This window comes from Tenrec ecaudatus, chromosome 5 (genome assembly GCF_050624435.1).
Source record: "Tenrec ecaudatus isolate mTenEca1 chromosome 5, mTenEca1.hap1, whole genome shotgun sequence".
Lineage (NCBI taxonomy): Eukaryota > Metazoa > Chordata > Mammalia > Afrosoricida > Tenrecidae > Tenrec > Tenrec ecaudatus.
The window spans coordinates 177863676-177882151 of NC_134534.1; the positions used below are offsets into that span (position 1 = coordinate 177863676).

The following is an 18476-nucleotide window of genomic DNA, read 5'->3' on the forward strand; positions in this document are numbered from 1 at the left end:
GGGGATTGCAATGAATGAGATAAAACAAAAGGTGTATAATTGTTTAATGGAAAACTGATTTGTTCTGTGAATCTTCACCCAAGTCACAATACAAAGTTTTTATAAAAAGCCACTTAAAGTTACATAGTGTCATACTGATGTTCTAAAATTAGCCCCTAAATCTATCATATATATATATGAATATGCATATGTACATAGGTGTTTATGTATTGTAGTTTATAATCAGCAAATACGTTTTCTAAACAAATTCTTAGAAATGAAATTTCTGAACGCTACTGTAGCTCTAAGATATTCAATATTACTTTCCAAAAGAGTTTGCTATTTACTTTATCTTGATATTAATTGGTTAAAAATTTAACTTCTTTAATATAACAAGAAGAGTATCTGTTATTATAATGTATAATTTTGTGATAAGTGAGTAACTACCTTTATATTTCTATATAATTCATATTCATATAGTCTCTTCTCCTTTTTTATATTGTGATCGAGAACCTTTGGTGGCACAGTGGTCAAATGCTTGCCTTGTGGGAGAAAGATGGGGCATTCTGCTTCTATAAAGATTTACAGCCCTAGTAAATCTGATGAGCAGCTAAAACTTTGTCAGTTGATCTGGTTTTCAACATTCTCTGTATTTTTGTTTGTTCATATTAGGGTCTTTCTCAGAATGTTACATCATTGGAAGTCACTCTCATGAAGTTGTGTTATTTGTTTTTCTGTGTTTCAGTATATGAAACCCAGGATTGATGAACCTATAGGGGCAGCAAGTAGAATAAGGGTTTTTGGGGGAAGGGCGAGTTTCAGTGGTTGGGAGGAAGGGTAAATGGGAAACGATATCAAGGAGTCCAGGAAGAAAAAGAATGTTTGGAAACTGTGGTAGTAACTGTACAGTCCTGCTTAACATGATTGAACTACATGGAATGATATATGTATTAACTTCCAATTAATGATAAATTAAAGCAAGAGAAAAAAGATGTACAGCCTTAGACGCCTTATAGGGAAGTTCTACTCTGTTCTATAGGGTCACTATGAGCGGGAATTTGACTTAATAGCAATGGGTTTGGGCTTGAGTTTGAATATTGGGATCTTGATATCTCAAATTTGCTTATCTATAATAATATAGAATTATTTCAGTTTTGGGGGTAACTTTTGATACAAATGCTTTCTAAAATCTTTGATCCATTTAACTGTAATCGTTTTGTCTAACCAAATTAACTTTTTAATATTCAAGCATATCATTTCTCTGGTAGGTTCCAATAATGGTCCAAGTAGAAGATGTGATGATGCTCTCTTTTTCACATCTGTATTGACGCGGGCAGAAAACAATGTGGCATAAAAACAGAGGCAGAAAACCACAAGTTCATCCTTACGTGACAGAATTTACGTAAATCACAATATAAAGACCATGTTTCTTGACTTTCACTGACCATGACGGTCCAAAAATACTAAAGAAGTATATTTAAATCTCCAAGGGACAGTGAGGTTCTATCTAGGATCTATATTACACATATATCCCTCTATCATTACCATTGTTTTAGGCACTATTTCTTTAAAAAGATATTCTGATATTCCACATGGCAAGATGCCCCCTTCATTGCATAATCAGTGTAAACAAGGGCACTAGAAATTTCAATAATCAAAAGCTTAAAATCCAAAATTTATGTATGATAAAAAATCAATAATGTGCTCATGATTCAAAAAGTTTCTTATCATTTATTTAAATCTTTAAAAATTCTAATATATTTAATAGGTCAAATCCAACTCTTAAATTCAATGCTAAATAGCATATTTTGTTTCCTACAATTCTAAGTAGATTTTTTATTGAAAAAAAAAGCTTGATATAGGAATATGGTACTCATATCCTATACTTTATTATTTTGTTATTGTTTATAAGTGGTTTTTTAATTCTTAGATTTTCTAGTACATTAATCATGTCATCTGAAAATGAGTGGTTTTGTATTTGTCTTTAGTCGTTTTTCATTAACAATCAATTAAAATAGGGTTAGTGATGATTGTTGAAAGAACTCATAAAATGATGTGCTTTATACAATTGATGTATGTATATGCATGGATTGTGATAAGAGTTGTATGAGTCCCTAATAAAATGTTTAAAAGAAAAAAAATGATTAACTTTCATTTCTGAATTTAAGTTTATGATTCTAGAGACATGAAATTACTTTCTCTGCTAGATGATATGGTTTAGTTGATTGATTTAATGCAGAATCCTATTCTTTGATGTTCAACTCATTGCTCAGTCCTCTAATATTTGTGTATTTCACAAAGAAGAACTGGTCAAGGTATCCAAATGCTACATGATCAGCATACTGACTTGTATATGATGATAATACACAGCCATTCTAATATGAACCCTATTTATAAATATCAAATAACAAAATTGTTATTCTATAAAAATCTCTACAAACATGTAGGTTCTCAGTGTGCTATGCAACATTGCCCCGGACACCATGGATCACCATTGGATATTAAACAAGACATTTAATAGACTATATTTAAAAACACTAGGATTCTAATGAGGATGAATTACTTCAGGGAAACTAGAAAGCCAATGTTTGTGAGGAAAATGTCTTCTTTATTAATGAAAGTTATTTTATAAAGAAGACACTTTCCTCACAAACACCGGCTTTCTAGTTTCCCTGAAATAATTCATTATTATTTTCATTATCTTGCAAACCCTAATGAAATCATCAGTTGAGGTAACCAGCAGCAGCAGTTGAAACCGTGGGACGAAAGGTTGCTGGGGAACACTCACTCGTGAGACCAGCTGTCACCACTATCCAATCGTAGCTTCGTTCAAAGTGTGCTAGATCCTGTAAGCTTCTTGAAGGGGTGCAATATGGAGGTACACCCCCACCCTCTGAAACAAAGCTGAACTTGAATCTAATTAAGTCTTTTGTGCTAACTTGTCATTTGCATAAAATTTAGAGGGTAAAAGAGCATGTTAATGGGGAACCCAATAGAAAACAAAACAAATCAGAAAAACCCAGAATAAGGGGTATCTAAGGGCTCGCTTGGCCAGTTCCTTCAGTAAGTTATGAAGTCGTGTAAAGAAGGAAAAGAGAGAGAAGGCAGGCATGCAGTTAGGGAAGTGGCGGGAAAGAAGACGTTTTACAGTAACACACAGTCCTAACAACCAACTGCTAGATGTGGATGTTGTGGTCTGGACTCTGAATGAACAATCCAAATGTAAAATAAAATGTTTTTGAGACAAAAGCAGGGAAAGACCAAATATGGATATATTAAGTAATAAAAAGTTAATTGTTTTATGGCTATACAAAAACTTCTTTTTAAAAAGAGGTACATACTAAAGAATGCAGGAGGCCTGAGATCTGTTTTGAAATCATTAAGAAAAAAGCATATGATGTAAATGTTGCAAAATTTTGCTAAATGTTAAAGTGGCAGGTATATGGGGCGGGGGGTTATTAACCTACTTTCATTTGTGCATGCTTCAAAATGTTCACAATTCTTTTAAAATTTCAAGCTCCAAGAATATCTCATCTATTTAACCAAAACTGTAAAAATAGAAATATCATCAATATAAGTGAAAATAAAACTACTATCACCTTTCCAAACCAAGCCCACTTCCATCAAGTCAATTCTAACTCTTCGGGTTTGCCACACTTCAAATCAAGGATGTGAAAGATTTAACAGTTTGAAGGTTATACAAACACAATGTAATTTGTTTTTATTAATACATTTCTACTTCCTATTATCTCAATAAATTTGTATTGCCCACCAGTTTTCAATGATACACAGTACTTATGTCTGCATTCTTAAAACTTATCCCCTAATTCAAATGACTTCTTATTTAACCAACTGATAGCCTTGGGTATAAAAAATTAGGTGGGATTATATGTGATAATATTTATCCATTTTATAAAGCTGCTTTTGAGGAAATACTACATTTTATTCTCCTTCCTTTGCTGATTTCTGTAAACAAACATAGAATGTAAAGAGAAAAAGTGCCAAACCACCAGAGGGGGCATGCTGCCATTCCTTTCAGCTTTGTGTCATGTCCCAAATTCACACAGGTATTATGAGTGAATTATGCCATACCTGAAAGTGCTCAAAAAGCTAAAAATATTGTCAGAATAATGCTGTAATTTCAGAAGGAGTGGCAAGAGGCTTTTCAGAGGTAAATATAGTATCTTCAGAGAAGAGCAGCTGCCTGTTTCTAATATATCAATCAATGCGATGACGATTGTCTAACTGTCCTATCACTGAAGGAATGGGATCCCACTCTACAGTGAGAAGATGGTTCAGGATAAACCACACAACCAGTGATATTTGGTCAAGAGCAAAGAGTATTTCAAGTGAGGACGCCAATCAAGAAACAATATGGAAATAGCTTAACAGTTTTATTGTATTTGTCACACACTATTTAAAACATTTTCATTAATATTGTAAAACTCTTATAACAATCTAGTTTTGTGTAACTCTTCTATTGTTCTTATTTAAATACTAACTGTATGACATCATAAAACTACCTTTCAGTATATCTTTTTGTATACTTAAAATGGTCACTAGGGCAGTGAAGTAGCTGTTAAATTATTTGAATCCCACCACTGAGTGAAAAGTCTTTGAAGTCATTCCATGAAAACACCTGGTAAAGCAGAATCAAGGCTATGTACACACACATGCACACAACACTATCTATGTAAGAACCTGTTGCTGTTAGTTGCTGATTCCAACTAATGTCCACCCTCTTCCTGTCAGAGTACAACTGGGCTCCAGAATGACTTTCAATGGTTGACTCATCGGAAGTAGACTGTCATGCCTTTTTACACACACACACACACACACACACACACACACACACACACACACGAGGGTAAATTAAAAAGCAGTGCTTTTTTTAACCAGAAACCTTTATTAAACAAAACTATTGAAATGTGTATTATTTGGGGACATATCCTATATCAGGGTCTATACACTTCTGAAGGCAGTCCTCTCTCAATCCCATCTCTGAGGAATTCTGCACACCCCCATTTAAAACACCTCAAAACAGTGCCGTTGGCAACCTTGAGGGACTACTCGTGTGCCTTTTAAATGACCTCTGAGTTTGGGAAACAAAACAAGGTCTGAAGGAGAAAAAACGGGGCTGCATGCTAGGGTAAGGCTTCCCAACAAAATGCATACAAGAAACCCTTTGCTATGCCTGGAGTATGAGCAGGAATATTATCACGATAAAGAAAAATTCCTAGGTACAATTTTCCTGGCCTTTTTTTTCACTAATGCAATTTTTAATTTTCTTAAAACTTTTTCTTACAAGTCCTTTGACCTCATGGCCGGGAATGGACCTGTCACAGCAGACTGCCTTGGACTGTTTTGGAAAGGACCCTGCTGAGATGTAGACCAGTGCGTTGCTGAGAGAACTTGGCTACAGCCATCCACGGATTGCAGTGATACTTTAAAATTTGTATTTGAAATAAACCCATGTCTGTGTGAACTAGAACCCTATTAGCAAGACTTATTTGTTTACCTTCCTACATACATATATACAGATTTGTATCACTTAGGATATGTTTTGTGAAATAGGATGTTATGTGATTTGAACCTTGTCCAAACACTGTATATAATGGCTGAATGGAAGCACACTTCTGGTACTGGAGCTGCTGGCAGAAGCCAGGGGAATGGGCGCTGGCAGTGGGACAGCTGAGGGGGCAGCAGCAGAGAGCTGAGCAACAGGATGCTAAAGAGGAGGGAGAAGAGTTCTCTTTAGGCCCCACTGTTGAAGAGAGAGGCCAAGCCCAAGAGTTCACACCCAGAACTATCCCACCAGGGGATATAAGCAATTGTCTGGGTTTGGGCTTTTTAAAACCCTAAGAGGAAGTAATAGAAGCAGAACAGCTTTCTCTTAAATAAAATGCACCAAAAAACCCTGATGTGGTAGGACACTGTTTAAACAGACATTAGGTGACATATCTATAGGTACACATGCATGTGTATATGTATTTACATATACATACTGTGTATGCAAATTATAATCATGCTTTCTTTATCTCTTTTTCCATAAAATGCCAGTATACTTGCTAACAAATTTTATTAATTTGAGAAATCGTGACACTCCTTGAAGAAATAGAAATTCTCTAGTGTGACAATGGGAGAGTTGACAACGACAACTGTAGTTACTTAAAACTCATTTACACAGTCAAGACCAAAGAGAGGGGAAAATAAAATGGTACCTGTTGAGAATATTTATTTGAAAAATAATTTATTGACCTTTGTGGACATTAATTATCTAACAAATAATTAGTTTGAAGATTAGACAAGCTAATGGAATTCCACATTTCCCTTGTGAATTGAAGGAATGCTATGTAACTTAAGTGAGGATATTTAAGCTGAAATGAGGCAACAAAGATACTAAAATGGCCTCAGAAATTTGGTAAGTTGATATATTTAAGATCCTTCCATTTACTAGTGGCAGAGAAGATACTCCATCCCAAATGTGCTGCCATCAAGCCCATGTGTATTTGTGTGATTCTCATGCAAGGAGTCACCATGAATCACAAGTGGAGTAGATGGCAGCTGAGAGCAAACAGCCTTCCTATGCCCTGAGCAGGGGAAAGCATAATTCTTTTAAGCTATCATAACATTATATGAGTCAGCATTGACTCGATGGCAGTGAGAACTTTGTATTAGTAAATGCTATATAATTAATAAGCTCTCAGTAATCAAGTGATTACTCCTATTAAAACTAATAGAAATAGTAGTCATAGGTCGCCACACTCATTGTTGTCAAATAATTTACTTCAGTTAGCAACTTAAAGAAATATTGTAAACAAAAAATAAACTGTTATACAATTACCTCTTTTAGATTTAATTAAAATATTTCATCAGAAACCAGTTAATGAAGAAACTTATAGTTATTTGATCATTGGATTGAATTCATCTACAAACCTTCCCATTTATACATGTACACTTGAAAGCCTAAATAACTCAAAGAAAATGCTAAATTAGATTTTACTCTAAAATTGTTTTTTAACAATAAGCATTACTGAAAAAATTATTTCACTCTAAAAACATTTTGAGGACATCAAAACTAATAGAACAATGTCAATAAAAGATGTTCTATATCTCTTTGATGGTAAGAAAATTTTTTTCATAAATGTGAAGAAATAATGTAATAATTTATGACTATCTTAAAGAAAAAAACTTGCTTTCTCTTAAGAGACAAATAGTACTACATAAACAATGTAAACCTGTTATAGGAAAAAATCCTTTCATGGGATTTCTGCAGGGAAACATTTACTAATGCATCGTCATTCCTTTCGCAAACTTATTCAACTGTGGTTTGTGTCTATCTTCCATGGGATAAGTAAGGAAAGATCTTTGTTACGTATTCTCTTAACAGAAAGATCAATTCCATGCAGCCTGAGATACATGGAGCCTTGACTAACTGCTAAAATAACCTCCGTCCTAGATGTGCAATCTATGGAAATCTATGAGTGACTGCCAAGTTGCTGCTAATGAGAATCAAGGTTTGGCTGAGAATTTCACTGCCATTTTGCTTAGCAGGAATGATGATAATACATACGCGCGCACACACACACACACACACACACACACTAATAGGATATAAAAAAACAACAAGACTGTTGTTAACTACTAATTTGTCCAGTTTTATGTCAAAATTAATAAGCTCATTTCATTAAAAAGTACCATACTATGGATCATGGTATCCTTAAGACAGAACCACTTTGTTTCCATAATGTCACATATCATTATACTTTTTTGTATTTACTTTTTCAATGTCCATGTTTCTTGTCAGACAGGGGGTCATACAAGTCTGTTCAAAACAATGTCCCCAGTGCTTAGCTAGTGTAGCTTTCACAGAAGAATCTACTGCATGAAAGACTGGAATTTACTCTTGTATATTGTTTATTTGGTAAAGAGTCCATGGTAAGTCACAGATTAATATTGTTAAGTAATATTAATTTCCTATGCAATTATATATATTAATACAATGATTGTTATTATATTAATTTTAAAGGTATGCCACAAATTCCTTCAAATAACTCCTAGTGATTTAGGAGCCTTTCATCATAAGCAGTCTAAGACTTCTAAGTTTGCATTGATTTTGGTAGGCGCTCCACTTTACTTTCCACATTAAAAGGCTTCCCTGTATTAAACTGTTTTCTTTCCCACAATCAAAAACAATAGTTTCTCATTCAAATGTCTGATTCTATACCATTATTAAACTCAACTCACTTCTCCTGACAGTGCACATTTAAAATAGAAATCATATTACATTCCAACATACCATATATATTAGAGTAGAAGCCGACCCAAATGTCAGCCAAGGCACCTAATTTTACCACAAAACTGCATCAAAAATGTGCTGAATAACTCGGCTTATACATAAGTATATATGGTACATTTGTATGTGCATACAGAAAACATATTATTTGCTACTCTAAAAAGTAAGGTAGTTAAAACTTGATGACTGTTAGTAGACCTTTGCTTGCTTAGAAACAAAAGTAATTTTTAAGGCCTGTTCTTAGTATCTTTGAATGAAACAAAATGAAACCTAAATGCTAACTGCCTGATGCTCCACTTGGTACCATGAATAAAAGCTAACTACATGCAAAGGACCAAAGGGGGCTGTCAAGGAAAGCGGATGGTCAGGAGCGATTATGCAGCACGGAGCACCTCTTCAAAGGACTCCTCGATAGCAGGTCTGGCGTGGGAAAGACACCTTTCTCCAGCCTTCACAGGACCACGGAGAGCTGCACTGCTGAGCTGAGGTCTCAGGATCAGGCTGTCTGACCGTCCACTTGGGGACCTGCAGTTCCTGGATGGCGCAAACAACCGTTAGCCTAAAGGCTGCCAGCTTGAACCCTGCCCCAGGTGCCTTGAGAGACATTCCTGGACATTGGCTTCCAAAAGATCCCATCCTTGAAAACGCTGCAGAGCACTGGTCTGCATATACCAGTGGCCAGTAAGAATGGACTCAAAACGAGTTAACAACAATAGTAAAAGGAAGTTTGGAAGTCACTGCAGAGACACGCCAACAAGGGGTTACATACTTCATTAGGAAACTAGGGTAAAACTATACTATAAAAGTCAACTTTTCTGTGTACTTTCATACTAGAATACATGTTCTAACTCAATTCTCATGAATACTATCAACTGAATAAAGAAAAGCTAGTTTTTAGTGAGTTTTTGAAAATGTTGACAAATCTTACATATGAAAATGACTAACCTCATATTTCACACATCTCTACTGTCTTTTCCTTAGGCCAGACCTTCTGTGTACAACAGAAATAAATGCAAACATTTAGGCACCTAAAAAGTTTATTTTTTAAAATTGAACACATTTTAGAATAAATTTATAAAACTGTTTTAAGAGATTTGATTCAAATGAAGCCTAAAATAAAGAAATCTAATTTTTACGATCATTTTCCCCCAAAAGGGATAAAAGTTGATGATGAAAGTTAAAATATCATAGAAAATTGTCTGCATGTGGCATCTTCTAATTGTATAATGTGAGGGATAAGTAAACCCTTGCATTAATGAGCTTGGTATTAGAGTGGAATGATTAGTGTGGAGAGGACAGTGGTTTTTGTTAGCTGTTATTATTTTTTTCTGGTAGTCTTTCATTAAATTCATTAAGGAAATCAGAGTCCTTACATTCACTGCGTTCATTAATGAGATGCTAACAGGTCAGAGAAGAACTCCTCTTTTGGGAGTAAATTTTCACATATAATGTTACTGGTTTGAACATCCTTTATTTTAAATTCTTAAGAAATCCAAGAAAATTGCCTAGCAACATGAAAAAACGTATTTTCTCCATGCCTAGAATTTAGGTTTTCTACATGCTTTGCTAAAAAATAGTCAGTTAAAAGAATTATAAACTTGAAATTGTTGCAACGCGAGCTATCCATTCACTTTGAAAAATAAACTTACAAAAAGTATTGGGTTCTGTGCTTTACTTATACTGCTTTTGTTGCACAGCAATTTATATGTTTACAAAGGTATTGGTTACAGTTGCAATTTAAAATTCTGTCATTTATTTCAACCACATCTGTCTCCCCACTTACACAGAAGTCCTAGAGAAGCTAGGATATGGCTCTGTTTTCAATTGTACCATTTTATCTTCAGCACCTAGAGCTCAATGGATACACTACATACACTCTAAAATTTGAATTACTGGATAGATGGACCGGAGGATAGATGCTTAGTTTCTTGTCAACACTTGAATGCTTACATGGGGACAGATGCTGTGCTATGCTATGTGGACAGATGTCACTCACGTGTGCTATTACCAATATGTTTGTTTTGATTAGCTAGGAAACAACTAAGGATGCAGTCAAGTTCAATTAACATAATTAACATTATGTTTATATCTCCTAACTAGGACACAAGAAAAATGTCAAATTATACTAGTGTCAAATCATCAATTGAATCATAATCTATTATTAATACACTGATCTCCATTAGCCAGGTATCCAGTTATCATAAAGCTACCGTCTAGGGAGATACTAGAAAGAAATCTGTGATAAACATCAATTTTATCCTTTATAAGCTATTATCTTCACTCACTCCTGACCAAGCTAACATAACCAATTTCAGACATGATAGGGCACAGATGTCAAATATGGAGATATTTTAAGGATCAAATACATTTGGGATCAAAAGATTAAGGTTATCTGAAGCATATATGGATATATAGCCAAATGTTCTGACTTTGGGGATTATATTCTCAGTGCAAACATGTGTAAGGCATGGGAGAGCTGTCTGATTGTATCACTAAAATGTGTTATGTGCAAATTATGAACATTTTTCTGCTTTGAGTGTTCACATTCATATCTTGATAGTTTAATATTTGCTACAGAGGTACAGTGGCAATGATATATTTTTAAAGCTCCAAAGTAAAGTGAAGTGATTTCTATGATATGATATTATGCCTTCTTTCTGTCCTTCTCCCTATCATTTTACAGTGTAATTAATAAACAAAATGGTGTTCAACAGACCGCTTCATTGCAAACTCTGTGACATTTACTTCCTAAGTAGGAAGCACCTATGAGATTCAATAGGTGCGTTCAGTTTGGTATAAATGTTATTTTAATGTTAAATTTTACTCAGCAATATTTATAATACTGGTATTTCAAAAGAAAATTAACCACAGAAGAACTACAAAAATAAATGTTAAAATCGATGTGGACTATTTTTAGTACTCTTTTCTTATTGAAATCAAATACATATATTATCTATCAAACTACTTTACATTTATTAAAAATGTAACAGTCATATATATTGAAACATTTAGTATTATGTTCTTGATTTTAAAACTCTAAATTTTTAATTCAAGTATAATAAACTAGTATGCTTTACACAAACACACACATTATAGTTTAAATGAAAATTCTTACCATTTATTCCTCTTGATAGTCACTCCATTAGTCTTCCTCGATACGACCTTCCTATATCAAGCAGAAAGTAGCCACAAAATGTAGAAACCACAAAATGGCATCTGGTTCATCTTCTGATTGAAGTTTTCAGCTAATTGCCAGGTGAAATTTTAAACTGAAAACTAAATGACCCACACTTTTATTCCTATGCCTATCAACTGATAATGAACATTGATTGTTAATTGAGAGTACCGTGAATATCAACTGAAAATAGTGATGAACTACTGATTTATCATCTTTCAAACAGTCATAACACTAAGTTTGAAAATAAATGCTATGTCTAAAATTTAAAAAATCTAAAATTCTAATATTTTCAGAAGAAGGTTTGAAAGTAAATTTCAATCCCCTTTCCTCAAAGTTCCACTCAATTATGTTGTAATCTAAATCAGCTCTTGATAAAGAAGACATTTGTTGAATGATGTATCTATATACTACAGAGTCACAAATTTAAATTCTGGTAAATGTTGACTCTCCCTAAAAACTAATGGTAACTCTCAGAGCTAATTTACAAATCATAAAGTATTATTAAATCATCAGTTACTTATAGTATATACACATTCATAAGGAAATTAAAGGTTATGATGAAGAAATATACCACTGCATGTTAATAACATTCTTTGTATAAAGAAGTAAAAATTTGGTTTTTTTTGAGAAGACAAAATTTATGAAGGTAAGACATTTCTCATTACAGTGTAAGAAATGATTCAACCTCTTCTGTACAAATTCACATTTTTTCCCTCTTAATTGTGGTTAATTTGCAGAGCCTCACAATTATGTAAAAATTCTGACCATTAGACTTTGATTGTTAAGTTGTTCCTCAGTTATTAGGCATACTAAATTGTTCCCACATGTTAAGATGTACCTCAGAATCCTAATGTCACTTCTGCCCAGTTTTAAGTTTGCTTATTTCAACAGTTTTTTTATTATATAGACAATTTCAGTCTTGACCATATATACATTCAATAAAGCGAAAGGAAAAAGAGATGAAAGGAAAACATGTATATCTTTCTAAGGCATTATGCTTACTATTGATTAAAAATTGTTTCTACTATAGCAACTATAGCAAATTCAAAATTAAATTCAAAGCTTCCCATGTAAGACTCAGATGATTCAGATTCCCAATTATAACCTGTACCTCTGGTTCTCACGCTCACTCCTTTTCCTCTACCCATCCATATCTCTTATACACAAGTACATACACGCAGATAAGCACAAGTGCATAAGGACGTGTCTATCTATCTTAACATAAATATCCTCCTATTAGTAATTCTGATATTATAGAATCAGGCTTATTTCATTCTATCTAACAAATTGAATCCAAAATTCTCAATAGTAATAATATGTATAAACAAAGTCTGTCTTAGGTGTTATGAGATATAAAGGGAAGTTTAATCTTCTTCCCCCCCAAATTTATAATCTAATACTTCACACACACACACACACACACACACACACACTAACAGCAGATAAAGACACATAAATGGCTAGATACTAGAGAGAGGCACTACTGGACACTGGAATATCAGATTAGGCTGCCACATGGAACTCATCGGAGACTTTATTTGAAGAATCATTTTTTAAAGTTAGAAAATGAAAAACCACTCTATTTTAATCTAGCCTGATGGAACCCACAAAGCAAAAAGTGATTAAATATACAGTATGGAGATGGAAGTGTTCATGTCTTCCTTCTGGAAGAACATCACAGATGAATCCCTTAGTCAAATGAAATTACAGAACATGTAGGTATTTTATATAAATTTTTCAATACAAGAAGAAATTCTAAATTGTCCTTTTCACTCTCCCTAAAGATCACTGTCATCTTGGAAGTAATTTAATTTTTAATAAGGAAAGATAATCCTAAAATGTCACTATTAGAGTACCAAATTCATAAACCAAAAGGCTCAGAACTATTCTTTGGTGTGGATCACGGCACTAATATTAGACCTCTACAACAACGCTGTTTCACATGCCAGCATGTGACAAACAGCAGGTGACTTGTCCATGTGTTTCTGTGGGATCTCATAGATAGTCTACAATTCTCCATAGAAGAACTGTATAAATAATGCTATCCCTCATCTGACAAATGAAGAAATGGGTCTAACAATATAACATCATTTGCCTTCAGCCACAAAACTAGTCTGCAGGAAAATTAAAACCCACCTTAAGAATAGCATGTGCATATCTTATTGTAGTGAAAGAAAGAAATAGTCATGCCTCCAAAAGAAATATAACTTCATAAAGAAATCTTCACCTTTTCAACCTCCAGTTAAATCTCAAATGTTTACAGGATCGAGTCCATAGAATGCAAAGAGCCAATTTATAACTTTAGGGAAAGAAAGATGTATGATTAAGTTAAGCCTGATACCAGCCATTCGTATACCACCAAGCATTATGTCCTACAACCCAACTTTTACAGAGAACACAAGGTTGAGGAATACATAAAATGTTATCAAAATTATCTGTGAGAAAAATAGGAGTTCACTAGAATTTGTCATGGCATCACATCACGTCGATTTTTTTTTAACTTCCAGATTTGCCTAACAAGTTCCGTATGCCACATGGATAGTGCGGGAGCAGTGCACTGTGGAATGTGGCTCTTCTAACCAGTGTCCCCAACGCCCACCACACCACCTTTCCCTGCATGGGTCTGGTGCAGTGGTGAGGGAAGATGCAGATAGAATTCCCCTGTGGGTCACTGTGAACAGGATTCCCTGGAATGCCATCCTGCTGGGTATAAAATGAGCCTTCTGAGAAGCAGGAGGAGGGATGTCATTACAAGCAAGAGCCAGAAGTGGAGTGAACCTGTGCAGTGAACCTCCTGGACCCAGAAGCCAGCTATAACATCAAAGGAAAGCAGCAGAACCAGGAGCCAGAGCACGGAACAAAGTGACAGACTTCCCAACTGACAAGCCAAATAATGCCGGGTGCTTTTAGACAGGAAGCTGGTTTGGGGTGTGGGGCACTTTGGGGCACTTAATTGGGGAAGTTGGTCTTGTAGGCCCATGAAAGTGGAGCTAAGTGTCTTCTGGCTGAGGCTTACTGGATTGGGTGCTTCTGGACACTTGATTCAGGAAGTTGGGCTTGCTGACCCATGGGGCTTGAGTTGAATGCCTTCAGGTTGAGGCTTACAGCTAGGTGGTATGGCCCTTTGGGCTTCTTAGCAGACCTGAAACAAGTTTGTCACATGTTCTGATAAACCACCCAACCCTGAACATTTCTCCCTGGCATTACAATTTCCTTAATAAATCCTTTTATCAAGAATTTTGTCTGTGAGTTCTGTGTAGCCACTGTAATGGCTATTAGAACCCAAAGAGGTAAAATAGAGAACATTAGTTAAAATAGCACAGATAACATGAGAAATAATGTATTATATTAACTCATGCAGGCCATATAATTTATCCCAATTACATAAATGGGCAGCAAAGGAAGTTGTGAAAATTAGAAATGGAAAATATAAAAAGAAACTGTCCAAACACTCTAGTCATGAAGAATAGTCATTCATTCAATTTAGATTCATTCCATTGCCTATTCAAAGTCACAAGTGACAATATATTTCCAGTAAAACACATGCTTTGTTTATCTCAATTGGTCTCAAAAGTTAGATCTCAAATAGTAAGAGTTAAAATCATTCAAAATAATGCAACGGCAATAAAGCTGAACAAATTAGTTCTACCCGATTAGCAATACCCCCACCACCCTGCACTGGGTCCAAGGGCCAGAAGGGCCTCAAGACCGCTCATCATTTACATAGAAAACAGAATGCAACATTTTATCATGAAAAGCTGAAATGTATCTCTGTTAAAGCAAATACATATGTTTAAGAAAATTTACCTATATTCTAACTGGCCACAAAAATAGCACCTAAAAAAGATAACTGATTGCTAGGTATCAAAAACAATAAAAGTCAAACTCATTGTTGTCAAGTTGATCCCAACTTATGGCAATGTCACGTGTGTCTGTATAATAGTATTCCAAAGGGTTTTCAATGGCTGTGATCTGATGGAAGCAAATCATCAGGCCTTCTTCAGTCACACCACTGGACGGATGAAAACCAACAACCTTTGAGTCAGTACCATATTTTCCCACAAAGTATAGGCATCTTATGTATTCTGCACTGTGCAACCTCCCCTGCACTATTTTTCTAAGTACATCATGCTGTGAGTTTTTAAGTGTGGGTGCATCATTTGTGGAAAAAATATGGTAACTAAATCCAAATCATCTATACTTCTCATGGAGACCTGGACAGATAGCTATAATAAAGGGCAGTCCTCCCTAAATCATGGGAGCTTATTAGAATATGCAGTATTTTAAAGTCTTCCTCCCTCACGGTATGTGTGTGTAAAACTAAAATTGTAATAGACATCCTAAAACCAATAGAGGGTATCTACAGTTAGGTCTTAGTTGCTGAAGTATTCTATATGGAGTTAGCATATTGATATGCTAATTTATATACAAATAAACAGGATGCAAATGGGAAGCTGATATCAGGGGCTCAAATGGGAAGAGAATGCTTTGAAAATGATGATGGTGGCATATGTGCAAATGTGCTTGACACACTGGATGAATGTATGGATTGTGATAAGAGATGTAAGAGCCCCCAATAAAAGCATTTAAAAATTAAAAATAAATAAACCAAGATTAAAGGAGAAAAAAATCTGCTAAAAAGAAACAGCATTCAATCACATTATTCATCACTGTAATCTTTAGAAAAAGATGCTTTGTGTTTGTTTTGTTTGTTTGTTTTAAAATAAACCAAAGTATTATGCTGCACATCCTTTTTATGCCTCTGTAAACATGTTTTATAAGAAAATTATTTTTTAAAAGATAAAGTTACTTAATTTACTACCCTTTAGTTTGTCTATCTGCAATATGAAGATAATAAAAGCATCTTATCACACAGGCTTGAAGTATCTTAATAGGTATAAATTACCCATAAGAATGCACCAGGCACATAGTAGGTCCTGAAAAGCCCAGCTGTCACAATCATTATCATTACCATCACCAGCACCGCTACCATCAACCTTCCTAAGCCCTTATGTGATTTTCACTAAAAAAGCAGATTCCTGAGCCGCCCAGAGATTCTAATTTAACAGCAGACCAGTGTGAAACTGCTGATTGAAGGAGAAAGGGACTATCTAAGTATGCAAGAAACTCTTTGCACCAATATGATCTTATAAATATAGTGACATGAAACAAACTATTTCAGAACCATTAACTTCTTTGTCCCAAGCACGCATACTCCATCCACAGAGGCATTAGTTATTTTCCAACAACCCAATTCTAAAAAATTGAAGCTTCTACACTTCATTTCTTCTGGGGCGGATAATATTAGACATTCCATGGGAGCATGTTCTGCACAGAGCAATTAGAAGGACCTGAGCACTCAGCATATGTAGCCTACCTTGCTAAATGTATGGTGAACAGACGCTTCAGACCTACCTTTCTTCCAGGTCTAGCTGAAGTCTTGTTTCAGTTCAGTGCGTAATCTGAGTTAGGAGCTCAGATGGTTTTAGTTAGGAACCCCTGGAAAGGCTTCACAAAAGAGACAGGATTGTTGCTAGACTTCACATTAACTTATGGAGCAGTTCTAGACCATCCTGTGTTAGTTAGGATTGACTAGACGGCAATGAGCCATGAATAAGCTAAGCTCTGTATAGGTGAGAAGGACCCGCAGTATGAGCGGAAAGCAGAAACCTGGAAGTCAACATGCGCTACGGACATTTCCAGACAGTAACATGCTGCGTGCTGTCAACAAGGAAAGGGTGATCCTATCACGGTTCAAAAATCTCATCCGAATTCCGCAGGTTGTTTTAGTGGTGCTGTGCATGTAATGGGGCATGCTTTAATAGTCTACCTTGGCTTTGAAAGTGGACACAGACAAGAGTCTACTCTGAAGGGTTATTTCAATTAATCAGTTAGTTTTGAAAAACAAAAGATGATCTAGCCTTCAAGCCTCCTTTTGTTTCTGGCAGCTTCCCATTCGACCCTGGGTACAGTCCGGATGAAGGAGATGGCAAACACAGGTGTGGACAGGTGGAGGGCATTAAAAAGAAACTCGCTGCGATGAGTCAATTCCAACTCATAAAGTCAGTTAACTCACCGTCACCCTAGGTGGTAGAGCAGACACTGCTTCAGGGCTTGTATGGTGGCAGATTCTAAGGCAGGCTAAGAACCAGACTTCCACCTCTTCCTCCTTTAGAGCAGCTGGAGAGTTTTGAACCACTGATCTTTCAGTTAGCAACTTTATGAAGAGTGTTTGCCTGCAAACAGGCACCCCAGTGGTGTTGGTAGGAAGTACATAAAGAAAGCAAACCCACTGCTGCCTAGTGGACAGTGAGCTAGCCTCCTCCTTCTGCACACAGCAGCTAATGGGTTGGGTTTGAATGGGGGGAAGGCTAAGGCTGTAGTAACAAAAGTGATGAGCAATTTGAGCAGTGTTGAAAGTGGGAAATTTAAAAAAAAGTATTCATAGTCATGTTTATTTATTTATTGCGATTAATACATACCTATATACTTGAGAATAAGCCGACCCAAATATCAGCCAAGCCACCTAATTTTACCACAAAAAATCGCATAAAAATGTGCTGAAAAACTCAGCTTATAAACAAATATATACAGTAAATCAAATCATTCCATAGTTTAATCATGTCCAGCAGAATTGTACATTTGCTACCACAATCTGTTTCCAAACATTCTTTACATATAGGGACTCCTTGATGTTATCACCCCTTCACCCTGCCACCCCCTTTTCTTGCTCCTCCCCCCAAACCCTTTATTCCACTTTCTGACTTCACAGGTTCATCAGTCCTGGTTTTCATCCTTCCCCCACCCCCCAAAAAAAAGATGTACTGCAACTTCAAGAGGGTGACTTCCAATGACTTAACACTCCCGAGATGTCCTCTAATATATAAAATCAAAAACCAAACAAAACAATTACAACCCCCAAATACATAAGATTTTGGAAACCAGATCAGGTCCAGAATCCATCCTAAAAAGGAGAAGGGGAATCTGCTGACAAGTTTTAACTGTCCAAGGCAGGCTTCTGCC

At 35.5% G+C, this 18476-nt stretch overlaps 1 protein-coding gene across 7 annotated transcripts in view; it reads right to left on the reverse strand.

The window, feature by feature from the left end:
- The window catches only part of ZEB1 (zinc finger E-box binding homeobox 1), a 207625-nt gene that overhangs the window by 134446 nt on the left and 54703 nt on the right, over window positions 1-18476 (reverse strand). The window lies entirely within an intron of this gene.